General features: G+C 50.6%; 1 protein-coding gene across 1 annotated transcript in view; it reads left to right on the top strand.

Annotated features, from left to right (window-relative positions):
- LOC137429452 (uncharacterized) overlaps positions 1–15,699 on the top strand; it is a 397,376-nt gene that overhangs the window by 184,374 nt on the left and 197,303 nt on the right.

Here is a 15,699-nt window from a genome sequence, read left to right as displayed (position 1 = left end):
GGACTCCGTCATATAGTTATTTTCCCGGGTGCCGCACAAACGGCTGCACCGATTGGACTTGGTGACCTCGGACAAAGACCTTTTATAAGGACATGGGTTGAAACCCTGCTTGAGAGAATTTCCAACCCCCTCCCCGCCATCGCGGTCGTCTCTCCAAATCACAATCCCACTAAATATGCGGAAAGGACGACCCAAAACCAATTATCTTCTTTTTGATTCGTATGTAATCATCATTAAAAGTAAATAATGACCTCTGCCAAAGTTCAAACGACGTGAGTTTAATCTCTGCATGAGAGAATTCCACATAGCTATATGGGCGGTGTATACGCTAACAGATCGCTTTCTCCATCGATTTTGCCAAGGCCGTAACACCTATCTGGTTAAAATTCTTTTAACTGTTGACTTGGTAGTTTTTACAATGAAGGAAACATTAACAATGTTGTTAAAAGTTTATTTTGTGATTAATTTGTGATTGGAGTTATGTTGTTTGGAATGAAAAGAGAGATATCAAGTTCAAGTAAATGACGACATGCCGTGATGGTTTCTACTTTCTAAACGTGATCTTTGCGGACCGCCATATGCAGATTCACCACGGACCCACGATCGATGTTTCTGTACGTGAACATACCCGTTTGTTTGCGAACGGGTACGTTTTTCATGGAAGCCCTTCACGAACTTGCTGTCCATGTCTGATGTGCGACTGAGGGTGCTACAGAAATGTGGAATTGATTGGTTTCATGCTTTAGCATTCGCCGTATCTGCATTGCCTGTTTGCTTCTGGCCTCCCACCCGTGCGTATCACTGGTATCTCACCAGTTGTTCCAATCACAAATTCATACTACCATACTAAAATACTCCATTTGTGTCTGTCCGTCTGTCTGATGAATTTTTTACGCCAATACATTCTGTCCTTACTTATCCAATCTCAACCAAACTTGACAGAATGATGAAGGGTTACATAAAGAAGGTTGTAGCGCATTGATTTGCCCCCCCCCCCCAAGGGGGTTTTCTCCCCCGAGCAGGTTTTCCCCGCCATTGCCATCAATTGGTTGCATGTTGAGGTGTATAGCCATATTAAGTTAGCTTTATCGTGGCGTTTTTCCAAAGAAGAAGATTTATTGTGGTGTTTTTCCAAAGACACTTTTAATAACAAAATTAATGATAATCGCATATTTTAATGTTATGACAAAACAATATTAATACTAATAATGTCCCACTTCCCCAAGGCGTTTCTTACTGCAGTGATAACATGTTTAAATGGCTTACCGTTATAATGACGTTTCCGTGTGAGCAACGACCTCTACAGGAAGAATCAAATGAATGAATGATTGTTTTAATGCCATTTTCCCCGCTGAAGCGGGGGCTAGCCTTGCAGGCCCCATGACAATCATGGTTCTTTGTTTGAGGCAATGTTTTTATGGCTGGATTGCCCTTCCTGATGCCAGCCCTCAGTCGCCTCTTACAACACACAGGGATACCGTGTACCTATTCTAAGTCGGGGTACACACCAGGATCATTCATCGCAGCAAGCTGGTACTCAATTTGCTGGTACTCAATTTGCCGACCTCAGAAGGATGACAGGCTGAGTTGACCCCCCTGGCATTAATTCAGCGATCAATCGGGATTCGAACCCAGGATGCTAGGATCCCAAGCTGGCACCCTAACCGCTAAGCCAACACCAGGCTACACTACTTTTTCTTCAGGAAGAAAAAATATTATAAACCACAAACACGTATGATTTGCTTTTTATACAGTCGCTCTTGCTGTTTATAACACTAAATGAAGAAATTTGGAGGAATCCCGACATCCGTGAAGCAAGGTTTACTTACAGAACTTAGCGAAGATCTATGGTACTCTATTTACCCCACAAATGTTGAGTTCATAACATGGCCCTTTCTACCACTACCGTGGCATTTTTCGTGGCGAACTTTTGAAACTCGCTCCTGCTGTTTGATACGAAACTGAAAGGGAGGAAGACCCGGGTGTGCTCATTTACCAAGCAGCTAGCTTGTGCTTGCCAAGCCAGCCGTTCCTTAACGGTTTTGAATGCAATGCTTGCTTGAATGCTTAAACCACTTGGCGATCTCTCCACAACAAACTTGGTAAATTAACACACCCAATGTTCTTGAGACCCGACCATAGATCGACTGTGATGTATATACCCCAAAGAGGAATGGCCCTCCCTGCTACTCCCGTAATCAGCGGGTGTACTCGTATCATTAATATAACAAAACATAATGTTAAAAACCCTGGTGATGTAAATGAAAGTGGACTTTGATCTGACGTGATAACCCATACAGACGAATCTGCCCGCGAGAAAGGGTGGAACGAAACATTTTGTACGAATTGAAAGTCAAAATCATAATTGTATTGAGAAATTTTTGAAACCTCTCACCTACCTTCGGGTACCCCAAAACCCCAAAACCCAAACGTTCCCCAAAACGGATCCCAAAACGTTCCATAGAATTTTGGCCGGGCTAGTCCCAAAACTGAGGGAGTAGTTTCGGGACTGATGGACTGACAAATGGCAGTAGGCAGGTCTACATTAGGAAAGCCACTTCCTTGCTTTCAAGTTCAAGGTAATTACAAATATTCTAATGAATACCGTTGCTTGCATTTTTTTTTCACAGGACAGCAGAAATTTGCTGACGTGGTCTTCCTCTTGGATGGCTCAGATGATGTCACCAATGATGATTTCTCGAATATGAAAAGGATTGCTCAGATGTTGATGTCTCGGGTATTTCAAATCTCCAAAGATGGCTCTCATGCCGGGCTTACAGTGTATGGGTATCGGCACAAGACAGAGTTTACCCTCAACACTCACGACTCTCTTAGAAGTGTTCAGAGAGCATTCCAGCAGGTTTCTCGCATACGAGGCAGGCCTCGGCTGGGTCAAGCCCTCCGATCACTCGGGAAGGAGCAGTTCACTCAGGCAGCAGGAAGTAGAATGCAACTGGGCAATCCTCAGGTCAGATGGAAACGAATGCATTTACAATCAATCCATCAAATAATTGAAATCACCTTATATAACTTTAAGTAATTTGTACTTCAAAGATTAAACATTAATAATTACACACTGACTGGAGCACATTTTACAATAAATAGGTTGTACCATGATTTGTTTTGCAAATGGCCAATAAGTACTGTCTTATTTTCTATTGGATTTATGTTTATTGCTCTTGTTGAGATATCGATATGCACTTCATTTCCGGGATGATATTGCCATGGGTTCAGGGGGTGCGCTGTGTGAAGCGAGTGTCTCGAACCCTCTTCCTGACCGATGACCCTGAGGCCAATGAGCAGCAGACAAATCGATCACAGACGCCATCTGTGATGCTTAATTTAGGTAGGGTCCAGCATCGAAATCCCAATTTACCTTTCCGGCAAATTAATCGCCACAGATAACAACTGTGCTTCCCAGTGCTCCGCTATAACCAATCAAGAACGGTCGAGCGATACCATTAGTAGAACCCTGGCTATTGTCTAACCATAGCTAAATGGCAGGGCAGAACTTCCTGTCACGAGTACACACTATGGTCTAACCAATGGAAAAGATGATCAGGGCACATGTATACAATTTGGAAAGCAGTTTATTTGGAATTAGCAAAGGCACATGTATACAAGGCAAAAACCGTGTCACGTGAATGCCCAGCCATGTCTGCATTTGCTGTGCTAAAGTGGTGTTGTGTCCGATTGAAGCGCTGCTGAATGGATTCGTGTTAGAACATGTGTTTGAGAATGAGGTTTGAGAATGGAGTTTGGGAATGAGGTTCGAGAATGGAGTCTGAGAATGAGGGAAAGGATGGAGTTTGAGAAGGAGGGAAAGAACAATGGGGTAACAGAAACACTCGCAACACATCTTTCCCTTCCACTGATACGAGGGAGAGAGCTAATTTAGCTAAACAAAATTACTACAGATATAACTATGCGAGGGATCCCTTTCGTGTTGAATGCGTCTCTCTGGGGTCTTCGACAACCGTAACGATATCATGACCCTCATCAAGCAATATAATTATACCAATGACTTAAATGTTGTGCACACCTTTCACTATTTTTTTTATCATAGAGTAGGATCAGAGAGTTGGAATGGATAGGTAGGTAAGAGTTGATCCATTTTTCATGAAATAGTGGTGTATCGATAATTCGTTATAATTTTGCACCCTGCCTTGCTTTCCAAACTCTCTGCCTATGGCATCCAAAACTACCTCCACACATGGCTTACTTACGTCCTGTATCTCATGGCCAATGTATGGCTCCCAATGGGATCCTCTCTCCTCTCTGTCTTGTCCAGAGTGCCCCAAGGCAGTGTTTTAGGCACAGTCCTATTCCTAATCATCTTCAATAATACATCTAATACTTTGAAAAATCCTCTTTATCATCTTGCTGGTGACATCACCCCCTGCCGTAACACCCCTCGTCTTTCATAAAGGTAGGCAGCAGCCTCTTTCCTCTCTGCTGACCTCAAGAGACAAGCTGGTCAAACGCATGGAATATGTCTTTCAATTTTGACAAATGACACACTCTCACTCTGTTTCTGAAAAGAGTGTCTGACAAACCCTCCCATCTACCACCATAACAATCCTCTTGAAGAAGTTTCATTACTCAAACCATTGGGTCTCTTTCTTGTTCTTTCTTGGGCAAACCACATATCAAAGTTGGCTTCCAAAGTCAGTCTCACACATCCCTTATTTGTTCAAGTCTCCCTATATTTTGTCCCTCAACCCTCAATGGACAGACAGTACCGAAATAACGTCCGTCCATCCTTTTTTCCTGTTCTTTTCATTCTGTTACGTCCTGATCTGTTCTATGTTCTAGCTCTTCCAGGAACTTCGATATTGTATACAAAAAATAGAGAGTCATCATCAATGGCAGTACGCTACATCACACACTCACACAGACAAACGTTTGATGGTTGCGGAGATGTATTTGCAGCTGGTGGTATTTCAGAGGGCTTGGAAAGATTAGTGTTGGCAAAGGACAATGAGCAATGGAATTCTGGGCCTACACAGCAGCACTACCTCCGGGACGGGAGAGGGGCCTGTCAAAGTGAAAAATAATAGCCAGGGAAAGACACTTTACCAACTCTCTTCCATTCTCATCCAACTAACCTCTTTCCTCCACCTACCCCTTACTACCCACCCACAAAGTCTCTCTCACTCTTCCTGAAACCGACAACCAATTATCTCCAAGTCAAAGCTTGATATTCACCTCCATTTTTGCATCACACTTTCTCTGACCTATGAGACAACTTGTGACATGTCATGCTATTCTACCCAGTCCTTCAAAACTGCTTCACATTGTCACTCGACTGTGACTCCCCTGTCTCCTTCTCGTGTTTTGTTCTTTCTAAGATCTTCAATTTATGTAAAGAAAAAAATTGTGGACAATTTTGGAACTTTGGTAGACTGACTTTGGAACTTTGGTACATCATGGGCGATGAAGGTTGTGATCAAGTTTCATTGAAATTGTGTGTGTAGTTTTAGAGAAGAGAGAAAGTACCTATTTTTTGGTGGGGTCACACGTCCGACAGACCACCTTAGACCTTTGTGGAGGGTCAAAAACACCCCGTAGTCCCCCTTAATGAGTGCAGACGTTGAAGCAATCAATACACCTTCGTTAGGCATAAGATATGAAGCTTGTGGCCAAGTTTTATCAAAATTATTTGTTTGTTCAAGCAATAATGACTGATGTGTTTACGGACTCACACACTCACTCACTGACTGACTGACTTACCTATGGATACTGCTCGATCGCATAAGCTCACCGGACTGAAGTCCAGGTGAGCTAAAAATTAAATAACTACATCAAAGACCCTCTTTGCAAACAATGCTCCTGTTCTTGCCTTCTGGTGCAGAGTAATGTAAATGTTTTTCATTGCGTGCATGAGAGCATCCAATATAAATGCCCATGAGAAAAGCAAGGAATTGTCAAATTTAGTCCAACGTACCACCCGGAAAGATTGTCCTTGAGCCTTGTTAATGACAATTGTAAAGCTGAGTTGGAAGGGGAATTAAAGTCTCTTGAATTCAAAGGCTGTGTCAGTTGGCATTATAGGTATCTGAGGCAGAAAGACATCTTCACTTTTGAAAGACTCATCTTTCTAGTCATGCTCCGATTCGTGTTGAAAATATAACATTGTAGCGGTTACCGCTGGATGCACACAATCGCCTTGCACCGGCCAGAACACGGCCAGACGCGCCTCTCCCGGGCATGCCCGGACTCACTGTTCCCGGGCACGCCCGAACCTCAAGGGCACGCCCGGTCTCGTCTTTCCCGGGCATGCCCGCTCTCGCCTTTCCAGGGCTCGCCCAGAGCGTCCGGGCATGCCCGCTATCGCCTTTTCAGGGCTCGCCCAGAGCGTCCGGGCATGCCCGCTATCGCCTTTCCAGGGCTCGCCCAGAGCGTCCGGGCATGCCCGCTATCGCCTTTCCAGGGCTCGTCCAGAGCGCCCCGGCACGCCCAGCCTCGACTTGCCAGGCCGCAGCCAAACACGCCCGGGCAGGTCCAGACTCGCCTTTCCAAGGCTCACCCTTGACACCCGGGCATGCCCGGTATAGCTTTTGCCGGGCAAACTTCCCGACATAAATGTGTATATATATTGCTGCCCGATAAACGGGCTTGTCAGAATACCTGAGCTGTTTTGTTTCAATAAAGCAACTCGGACGAATTCCATCTTTGGTCGCGTCAATTCTTTCGACTCGCGTTGGAGTGCAGTTCCTTCATTGGTGACCTACCGACATGGATACGGCAGTGACGCTTAAACTGCCTACCTTCTGGGAGGCTCACGCGGCTGTTTGGTTTGCTCAGGCGGACTCTCAGTTCGCCCTGCGAGGCATCACCGCGGACGACACCCGCTTCCACCATGTTGTGGCGGCGCTCGGTTCCGCCACCGCGGCCCGCGCCTTGAGCCTCCTCGAGCACCCGCCGGCTGCTGACAAATACGACGCGCTGAAGACACTCCTCCTCGACGCTTTCGCCCTCTCACCGGCAGCACGCGCACGGCGCCTGCTCGCTCTGCCCGAGCTCGGCGACACGCGCCCGTCCGAGCGCATGGACTATATGCTCTCGTTGCTCGGTGAGCACTCTCCGGATTTTCTGTTCCGCGAGCTGTTCCTTCGCCAGCTGCCTCACCCGGTACGCCTCGCCCTGGCTGGCACGTTGATCACGGATTCCCGCGCCCTCGCCAGGGAAGCCGATAAGATCTCCTCGGCGGGCCAGCACATCGGCGCGGTTACCTGGAGCCCGCCGCCGTCCGAGGCGACGCCCACAACACCCGAGCGCCCTGCGCGGTTGGAGGCCGAACTGCCGGTGCAACTGGCGGCCTCCACGCCGCACCGCCCGCTTCCGACATGACGGCCGGGGCCTCCACCTGACTGGGCGTGGTGTTATTACCACGCCAGGTTCGGACACAAGGCTCGGACGTGCCGGCCCCCGTGCACTTTCGGCAGGTCGGGAAACGGCCGGGCCGGCGTTCATTCCCAGCCATGAGCGCCGGCCACTCGGGCAACTTGCTGTTTATTCGGGACAAAGCGTCTGGGCGGCGTTTCCTGTGTGACACCGGCGCCCAACTGAGCGTCATACCCGCCTCCGAGCAGGACAGGCGGGACGCCGTTTGCGGCCCCTCTTTGGTCGCTGCTAATGGCTCGGCCATACGCACTTTCGGCCCACGCGTCGTCACCCTCTGCTTCGGCAGCCAGCGTTTTCAATGGACTTTTGTGACCGCCTGCGTCCCCATGGCTTTGCTGGGCGCCGACTTCCTCTGCGCGCACGGGCTGCTGGTCGACGTCAAACGTCGTCGCCTTGTCAACGCCGAGACCTTCAGCTCCCTGGCGTGCACGATGAGCAGCTCCGCGCCGACCGAACTGGCATGCGCCCTCCCGGCAGCGAACGAGTTCGCTTGCCTGCTCGCGGAATTCCCGGCCCTCACGCGCCCGACGTTTTCGGCCGTCGCGGTGCGGCACGGGATCGAGCACCACATACCCACTACGGGCCTGCCGGTCTACGCCAGGGCCCGCCGCCTCGACCCGGCCAAGCTCGCCGTGGCGAAGGCCGAGTTCGACGCGTTGGAGCACCTCGGCATCGTGCGGCACTCCGATAGCGCGTGGGCCTCGCCACTGCACATCGTGCCAAAGCCGGGGGGTGGATGGCGCCCGTGTGGCGACTACCGCCGTCTCAACGACGCTACCACCCCCGACAGGTACCCGATCCCGCATATTCAGGACTTTTCCGCCCGTTTGGCGGGACGGGTCATCTTTTCGAAAATTGACCTGATACGGGGTTACCACCAGGTACCTGTCCGGGCGGCCGACGTCCCGAAGACGGCCGTCATCACGCCGTTTGGCCTGTTCGAATTTTTGCGGATGCCGTTTGGCCTCAAGAACGCGGCCCAGGCGTTCCAGCGCTTGATGGACGGCGTGCTGCGCGACCTGCCGTTTCTTTTCGTCTATCTGGACGATATCCTCGTCGCCAGCACGTCCCGCGCCGAGCACCTCCTCCACCTCCGAACACTGTTCGGTCGCCTCAGCGAGCACGGCTTAATTGTCAACCCGGTCAAATGCCACTTCGGCGCGACGACCGTTGACGTTTTGGGCCACCGCATCACCAAGACCGGGGCCGTGCCGCTGCCGACCAAGGTCGAGGCCATCACCACGTTCCCGCGTCCCCGTTCCATCAAGGCCCTCCAAGAGTTCCTCGGCATGGTGAATTTTTATCACCGATTCGTGCCCCGCGCTGCTCAGCTCATGCGGCCCCTTTACGGGGCCCTCCGGGGCAAGCCGGCCAAGCATGACATTGTTTGGTCCGCGGCCATGGACGCGGCCTTCGCCAGCGCCAAACGGGCCCTCGCCGACGCAACACTGCTGGCTCACCCGGTGCTCAACGCGCCCATCGCCCTCACTACGGACGCCTCCAACTACGCGGTGGGCGCCATCCATGAGCAATGGGTGGACGGGGTTTGGCAGCCACTCGCTTTTTTCAGCCGGCAACTCCGGCCGAACGAGTTAAACTACAGCACGTTCGACCGCGAGCTGCTCAGGCTATTCCTGGCCGTTCGCCATTTCCGACACCTCCTGGAGGGCCGCCCGTTCACGGCTTTCGTCGACCACAAGCCGTTGGTCTACGCAATGGCTAGGGTCACGGAGCCGTGGTCGGCCTGCCAGCAGCGCCACCTCTCCGCCGTGTCGGAGTTCACTACGGACATCCGGCACGTCGCCGGCAAAGACAACGCCGTGGCCGACTGTCTTTCTCGGGCCAGCGCGAACGCGGTCCACCTCGGCATGGACTTCGCGCTCATGGCGGCCGACCAGACCACCGACGCCTCGGTGCAGGCACTCCGTGCGGCGGACACGGGCCTCCGCCTGGCCGACATTCCCTTCCCGGGCACCGTCCTGCTCTGCGACGTCTCCCAGGGCCAGCCTCGCCCCATCGTGCCCGTTTCCTGGCAGCGCCGCATCTTCGCCTCCATCCACGTCCTTTCTCACCCGGGCCGGAAAGCTTCTCAGAAGCTGGTGTCGGCGCGTTTCGTCTGGCACGGCCTTCGACGAAACATCCGCGACTGGGCCAACGCCTGCACGGCCTGCCAGCGGGTCAAGGTCCACCGCCACACCCAGGCCCCGCTGGCACCTTTCGCCGTGCCTGAACGGCGTTTCGACCACGTCCACGTGGACCTGGTGGGTCCCCTGCCCCCCTCGCGGGGGTTCACCCACCTGCTCACCATGGTGGACAGGACCACCAGGTGGCCGGAGGCCGTGCCCCTCGCCTCCACCACCACCGCCGACGTGGCGCAGGCGTTCATCGCCACCTGGGTCGCGCGCTTCGGCGCACCAGCGGACATCTCGTCCGACCGCGGCCCACAGTTCACGTCTGAGCTTTGGGGCGCGGTCGCCCGTTCGTTGGGGGTCACGCTGCACCGCACCACGGCCTACCACCCCCAAGCCAACAGGTTGTGCGAGCGGTGTCACCGCTCCATGAAGGCCGCACTCATGGCCGGCCTTCAGGACGACGGTTGGGCCGACCGGCTGCCGTGGGTCCTTTTGGGCCTTCGCACGGCCCCCAAGGAAGACCTCCAGGCATCCGCCGCCGAGCTCCTCTACGGCCAGCCGCTCCGCGTCCCGGGCAAATTCGTGCCCGACGCTACCAGTCCCTGGTCCGCCGCTCGCCAGCGCTCGGACCTCCAGGAGGCCGCCCGACGATTTGCCACGTGCCGACGTCCCGCCACGGTGGCCCCCAGTCCTACATCCCCCCTGCGCTTCGCACAGCGGAGTACGTCTTTGTGCATGATGACGCGCACCGGGGGCCACTCTGGCCGCCGTACGACGGGCCCTTCCGGGTCCTGCGACGGGGCGACAAGTCTTTCATCGTCGACTTCGGCGGCCGGCCGGACCGGATTTCTGTGGACCGCCTCAAACCGGCGCACATGGACGTCGACCGACCCCCACGGTTGGCCCTTCCTCCGCGGCGAGGCCGCCCCCCGTCCACAGTTCCCCCCGCTCGACCACCCACCACCACGTCGGACCCCTCCCCACGACCCTCCAGGGATCGCTTCGGCCGGGTCATCCGGACCCCCCTTAAATTGACCCTGCCGGTGCAGGTCGATTCTGGAGAGGCGTGTGTAGCGGTTTCCGCTGGATGCACACAATCGCCTTGCACCGGCCAGAACACGGCCAGACGCGCCTCTCCCGGGCATGACCAGACTCACTGTTCCCGGGCACGCCCGAACCTCCCGGGCATGCCCGGTCTCGTCTTTCCCGGGCATGCCCGCTCTCGCCTTTCCAGGGCTCGCCCAGAGCGTCTGGGCATGCCCGCTATCGCCTTTTCAGGGCTCGCCCAGAGCGTCCGGGCATGCCCGCTATCGCCTTTCCAGGGCTCGCCCAGAGCGTCCGGGCATGCCCGCTATCGCCTTTCCAGGGCTCGTCCAGAGCGCCCGGGCACGCCCAGCCTCGACTTGCCAGGCCGCAGCCAAACACGCCCGGGCAGGTCCAGACTCGCCTTTCCAAGGCTCGCCCTTGACACCCGGGCATGCCCGGTATAGCTTTTGCCGGGCAAACTTCCCGACATAAATGTGTATATATATTGCTGCCCGATAAACGGGCTTGTCAGAATACCTGAGCTGTTTTGTTTCAATAAAGCAACTCGGACGAATTCCGTCTTTGGTCGCGTCAATTCTTTCGACTCGCGTTGGAGCGCAGTTCCTTCAACATTCAACTTAAATAAGCGATTTCTCGATTTGACGACTGACGACCATATCGACTGACTTATCTCTACTGACGACCATAAACTGATAAGACAGACAGGCGGCCATGAACCAATTGTTTAACCCTGCTTTTTTCTTGTCGTGCGTGGGATAAAAAGTCTAGAGTGTAAAGGCAGACACATGTATTGTGGTTCTGGAAAGACCCCATGTAGTTGCATTCAACACATAAGGGATCCCTTGCTTAGTTATCTCCAGAGCAATTGTGTTCAGCTAAAATACCTTCTTATCAGTGGAAAGGGAAGATGTGTTGTGAATGTAGTTAGAAGTATCCCCAACTTTGTGCTCTTCTTCATATTCAAATGCTCACTCCCCAACCTCATACTCAAACCACATCCCCCAACTCCATATTCAAACTTCCCTCACCAACTCTCATTCAGCACACCGTACTTTCCCCCCTTGTCCAACATTTATAGCTCCATTCTCAAACACCCATTCTCATGCTTCACTTCTCAAAACAGTACATTTCAATTCACTTCATGAGAATAATCACATTTCCAATGCTTCCAGTGCTTTTGTCACACCATTGTGCTTTCAGTGTTCTTGTCACGCAGGGAGCGCTTCCACTGTCCTCGTCACATTGTAGCACTTGGCACTGCCAGCGGCATTCCAGTAGCCCTGCCCTCCGCATCCCTCGAACCAATCACTATGGCTGGATCTCAGCACACTGGCAAATTGGGTGGCTGGATGCTGAAAAGTGGGCGTTACTGGAGACAAGGAGTGTGATATACAGCCAGATGGAGCTGTCTGAAGAGAGAGAGGCAGTCAATACTGAATGCAGAGTTCAAAGTCAATTGCTGAGTTCCATAAGAGCAGCTCAAGAGAGTTCAGACAGTCGGTCCTAGATGCTGCTGAGTCTTAGTGTAAATTATGTCCTGGGTGCACACAGCCTATTTGTGCTGCTGCTGAGTCTCGGAGTTTATGTCCTGAGGAGAGAGAGGCCTAGCTGGGTCAACCTAGTTTCACAAGTGTCAAGTAAAGCATATGCAATGCCAGGCAGAACAAGAACTGACAAAGCCAGCTGAACTGATCCCTTGAACATCTTTCACACATACACCCTACCCTTGCATCTTCCAAAGCATACACCTTATTGACTGCTCGCACTACAGTCACGTGAAAAAGTAAGTACACCCCATGTAAAGTTTGGACTTTTTCAACATATTTCAACATACAGCTATTTGATCTTCATCTATCTATAATTCCAGCAATCTCTGTGTGTGTGTCTGTCTGTGTGTTTGTCTGTGACCGCTGTTTCTCGACAACCACGGGTCCGATATACTTGAAACTTGCCAGGTATATTGCTGGGGACCCGAGGATGTGCCTTTTCAAGGTTTCATATTAATCGGACAATTACTTACCGAGCTATGTCCAAACAACGATTCAACCAATCAGAGAGCAGCGAGCTATCACGTGTGCCGAACGTGGCGATCAGACTCTGCCTCGGACGGCACATTTGACAGCGTATTCATTTATTTCACGTTGGAAAACTATGTTGCCGTTAAACTATGTTTTAAAACGAATTCAAACTGCGATTAAATTAAAACGATTCATCCTAACTGCGATTTGCGAACTTCCGGACAGTGACGACTTATCTTCCGGCAGCCAATCACAGAACGCTCTGTTGCGTAGGCGTGGCCGATGTGAGACGAGCGGAGCTGAGCGCGTTACGAGCTGACCGCCATTACGGTACGTAATTCGATTTCTTATGCGCATTATTTCTCCCAATTCAGTCAGAGCGAAGGGCGGAAGCGAAGAGCGTTGGTTTTTTTGTTTACGGGCGTACGGGCGGGGTAGAGCGTACGGGTAGCGTTTTTTTTTTTTTTTGGCCACGGGACGGGCACCCACGTACGGCCAATGCCCTATGTTGGCGTTAAACTATGTTTTACAACTAATAAAAACGAATTTGCGATTCATTCGCTTTCCTGCGCGTTTGTGTACGCGATGGCGATTTCTTTACCAAACTCCGGAAGCCGTTCGCTTTGGACCGAACCATTGCATGTAAATAGAGGGGGGGGATTGTCACCACTCGCAAGCCGTTCGCTTTGGACCAAACCATTTCATGTAAATAGAGGGGGGGGATATAATTTTAGATATATATATATAGTACGGGCATGCCCTAGTTTCAACAATATTGATAGATAAAGGTGATATAATATAACAAATATCATGAAACATTTACATTTTGTAGTCCACTGTATAATTTAAAAAAACATAAATGCAAATTTCGCCTGTGGAAAAAGTAAGTACACCCTTGGCTCTAATAGGTGGTATTGCCCCCTTTGGCAGAAACAACCTCAAGTAGGCGTTTCTTTTAACTGTTCACCAGACTCTGACATCGACTGGGAAAATTTTTGCCCACTCCTCCATGCAGAATTATTTCAGCTGTGCGATGTTTGAGGGGTTTCTTGCATGCACAGCTCGTTTCAAATCCCCCCACAACATCTCGATGGGATTTAGATCCGGGCTTTGACTTGGCCATTCCAGAACCCTCCATTTCTTTCTTTTCAGCCATTCCTTGGTGGATTTACTGGTATGTTTAGGGTCATTGTCTTGTTGCAAGGTCCACCTTCGGTTGAGCTTCAACTTTCCGACAGATGGCCTCACATTCTCCTCAAGCACCCTCTTGTACAATGAGGAATTCATAGTGAATTCTATGATGGTGAGCTGCCCAGGCCCTGATGCAGCAATGCTGCCCCAAACCATAATATTTCCACCACCATGCTTTACAGTTGGTATCAGGTTCTTGTGGTCAAATGCTGTCTTTGGTTTTCACAAAACATGTCTTCTGGTACTGTGGCCAAATAGCTCTACCGTTGACTCATCTGTCCAGAGCACATTGTTCCAGAAGTGCTGGTCTTTGCCGAGGTGTTCATTGGCAAACTTTAGTCTTGCCCTGATGTTCTTTCTGGACAGCAAAGGTTTCCTCCTGGCACACCTCCCATGTAGATCAAATTTGTGCAGCCTCTTTCTAATGGTAGACTCGTGCACTTTGACATCAACAGTGGCAAGAGCTATCTGTAGGTCCCATGATAACATTCTGGGGTTCTTAGAGACTTCTTTCAGCATCTTGCGGTCTGCTCTCGGGCTGAACTTGCTGGGGCGGCCTGGCCTGAACAAGTTGGCACTTGTTTGGAATCTTCTCCACTTGTAGATGATCTTCCGGACAGTCGAATGATTGATTTCAAATTGTTTGGAGATCTTTTTAAATCCCTACCCAGACTCGTTGGCGTCTGTAACCTTCTTTCTGAAGGCCTCAGAGAGATCTTTTGATCTAGGCATGGTGACGCCGCACACTTCAACAACAAAGAGCAAACCAAACTAAATGTCTGAGGTTTAAATAAGACAGGTTCCTCCAAGATCCTCTCCAACGATGTTCTAATCATTTGCACCTGAGCTGGTGCACCTGATTCAAATTTTAGGTATTTGAAGTAGTGATAAATGTAGGGGTGTACTTACTTTTTCCACATGCGACATTTGCATTTATGTTTATTTAAATTATACAATGGGCGACAAAATGTAAATGTTTCATGATATTTCTTATATTATATCACCTTTATCTATCAATATTGTTGAAATGAATATCAAATAGCTGTATGTTGAAATATGTTGAAAAAGTCAAATCTTTACATGGGGTGTACTTACTTTTTCACGTGACTGTACATGATACCGCACACCAGCGCACCTACCACCTGCACCTCTCACTTACCTGCATCGACACCCCGTTTGGACCCATATGGGCTAGCTAGCGTGCAGGTGAGAAAGGTGTTTGCAATTTGCTCCGAGTTATTCTTCTTCCTTTCTATGCTCCCTCTTATCTAATTTCCCTGTTGAATGAGGCACGCCTATATTGTATTTTAGTGTTAAGGCAAAATGTATAAGGGGTTATTTATGTGTTAGGTGTTGAGGCTGTTTCTTTGTGACACTGCACTTTGTAAATACTTGCCTGCAAATACGTGCGTGACTTTGTTAAACCAATATAGACTTTCCAAACCTGTTAGATCGTCTGTTTTCTCCATTGGTTGGACAGTGTGTAATAAGTAGACGGGAGGTTGTACCCCACTGATCCGCTATGCTAGCCTAGCGGATGTCTCACTTGCAGTTTCAATCAGCCATATGTAAATAATAGATCAAGGTGGGGGCATCAAGAGCACTGTTCCCAATCTGGGATAACTAAATCACCGGGAAGTTAACGCGAGATTTGTGTGCGGGGACCCTACCAGATTTAGTTGCTTCATATGGCGTCCATGGTTGCTATGCCGCAGAGGTATCTGCGGTTCGTCACCTTCAGGGTCAAATGTCGGGAAGCGGGTCCGAGAGAGGCCACTTGTGATGAGGCCAGCAAGCCTGTAACAGTATATAACAGCATACAGTCAAGCCTATCTTAACAGCCACCTCAACAGAATGATCAACTGTCTATAGTGGGCATAAAAAATTGTCCCACATGTAAAACC

Source organism: Myxine glutinosa, chromosome 6, assembly GCF_964187855.1.
Source record: "Myxine glutinosa chromosome 6, kmMyxGlut1.1, whole genome shotgun sequence".
NCBI lineage: Eukaryota > Metazoa > Chordata > Myxini > Myxiniformes > Myxinidae > Myxine > Myxine glutinosa.
The sequence above is the reverse complement of the archived record's forward strand: the minus strand, read 5'-3'. Positions and strand labels throughout refer to the sequence as shown.